Source organism: Psammomys obesus, unplaced genomic scaffold (assembly GCF_907164565.1).
Source record: "Psammomys obesus unplaced genomic scaffold, mPsaObe1.curated_primary_1811, whole genome shotgun sequence".
NCBI lineage: Eukaryota > Metazoa > Chordata > Mammalia > Rodentia > Muridae > Psammomys > Psammomys obesus.
Window position 1 is genome coordinate 4,153,411 of NW_026596225.1, and position 2,415 is coordinate 4,155,825.

A 2,415-nucleotide genomic window follows, 5' to 3' on the forward strand; every position below is an offset into this window, starting at 1 on the left:
CACACACACACACACACACACACACACACACACACACACACACACACTTTTTAACTGTTTGTGTGTTTCTGTCTGAGTATTTGTACGAGTATAGATGCCCTGGGAGGTGGGAAGAGGGCATTGCCTCTCCGGACTGGAGTCACAGGACACGGGTGCATGGGAAAGGGATGCAAACCCTTGGCAAGGGCAGTCTGTGCTCTTAACCACCACGCCATGTCTCCAGCCCTAGTCTTGCCTTTGAAGGCTGATACCACTTGCCTTTGGCATGAGGGGATGACCAAGAACGTGAAAAGGCAGACTGGGTCAATATATGACCTCAGCACAGAGGATAAAGACTTGGCACCTTCCAGCTCGAGAGCCGGCAGAGAACAGCTCAGGACATGGGGTCCGTGTCTGCTGTGTGGATCCGTCAGAAGGCCCTCTTCCCACACCACCATTCCCAAGACTTACGCCCCTGTGCTCAAGCTGCGCTGTAGGTTTTTCTCCCTCACAGTCTGAATCTGATCCTGGCAGTCAAGCGGAGGAGACTGACTGAGGAGGGCACATGGATCTGTTTTCAGATTATCTGAAAGCCACGGAGACCTCTGATTGGCAAACTGCATATGAAGTCATCATTTGGTAGTCTACAGGTAGAGTTTCGTGTCGGTTAACATAGACCACCAAAGATAAGCTTTCCTAAAGTCTGTACTAGGAAAAGACTTTAGTAAAATCTTTGCATGTATCTTCAAAATAGTAATTTACTGAAGTAGAGGAAACAATTTCATCCTGTTCCAGATGGCAATGGCTCCTTAGCCAAGCCCCCAAAGGGCTGCCCGGAACCTTGGATAGCCCCCAGCCTGGCATGTGCTATGTTTCTGTGCATGCACATCTTCCGGTGACCAAGTTTACCATAAATCAGAGACACTTACGAATTGACGATAGCTATTAACACAGTTAAGAATTTAAGAATAAGAATTACTGCCGTATAGCATAGTAAAACTGCCGGCTCCGTTACTTGCCCTGCGGGGCCACTGTTACGTAAGGTCAGGGATGCTTGGAAACAGGTAGTGTGACAGGACAGCTGCCATGATAAACGAGGTAGCTGCTAAGTGACCAACAGGCAGATAACGTGAACGACGCGGATGCCCCGGATGAAAGGCTGACCCACACTCTAGGCAGGATGCAGGGGACCGTTTAGAAAGGCTCACGGTTTAAAACACACACACACTGCTGGCTTGTGGAATTCCCCGTTTACTGTTTTTGGGCTGTGGGAGCCCTAGGTAACTGAGACCCAAGGGATTCTCTGTGGTGTCGCCAGGCTTACCACGTAAGTAGCTACCGTTTCACCTTGGTGTTACCTGGTGACCGAGGCTGTCAGAAGAATGCCACTTTCTGGAGAAGCTGGAGGATTTCCTCTGACAAGGCTCCAAGAACAAGGAGATGTTTGTCACTCGACAGTGACCCCGACACTACTCTATACTGCTTTCCAGTGACAGAGCCTTGAAGTTCAGGAAGCATATCTTGGGGTTTCTAATTCTCCTTTCCCTTACCGGGGCACAGGGAAGTGCTCACAGCATATTCTGTATATTGGCTTATACAGAGAAAGTGTTTGTGAAGTGTCCACTCATTATTTGGGGCCCGACTGGAGAACACGGGCCAATGAGTAGACACCATGATCTCATCCAGAAGATTCTGGTCTGGGACAGCACCTTTTCTCTGAAATTTTATGTATGACGCTCCCTTGCTTTTATAGCTCTGCTTTTAAGCCTCAAGTAGCCCACCCCAAGGGAGCTGCCATGTTCAACACAGCCGCTCCTCCAGGGAGGGAGGAGCGTGTCTCCACACACAGTGTGACACGAAAGCCACCCTATCCTACTGTATCCCAACCGGGCTAGTCCTGGAAACTACAAAACACAATCTAAAGGGTACGAGGTGGCACAAGCAATGCACACTCTCTGTGTATATTTCCAGGCCTTTAGGGGAAACAGCTGATATATTAATAAACTTAGATACAACTAGCAAAGAGAAATACTAAACCCAATGTTCCATGAAGTGACTGCTCCAAACCTCCCCATTCCCAGTATTACAGATGAGTAACTTCCGACATTCTAAAGTTGCCTCCATCTTTTCACCTTGACCCAGCTAGGTGTGCAGCAGATGACTGGGTTATAGCTCGCAAATATCATTGTGTCCTGCTGACTACAGCTGTATTGACCCTGGCAACTGCCACTAGATTGATTCTGATGAGTTTATAAAAAGTCTGATTTCTCTCAATAAACTTGTCACAGCCTCAGTCTTGCTGTGGCCCCTCCAGCCCAAGCCTGGCTTGATTTCTCTCCAGCCACATCTGGTAACCTTGGCCCGATAAGTAAGCATGGACACTTACAGCCACTCACTAACCATTCTGTTCAGGGTGAAGTCTGAAGAGTAATGAAA

General features: G+C 48.4%; 1 protein-coding gene across 2 annotated transcripts in view; it reads right to left on the reverse strand.

Moving 5' to 3' along the window:
- The window catches only part of Sfxn1 (sideroflexin 1), a 35,621-nt gene that overhangs the window by 8,248 nt on the left and 24,958 nt on the right, over window positions 1–2,415 (reverse strand). The gene's annotated exons all lie outside the window — the stretch shown is intronic.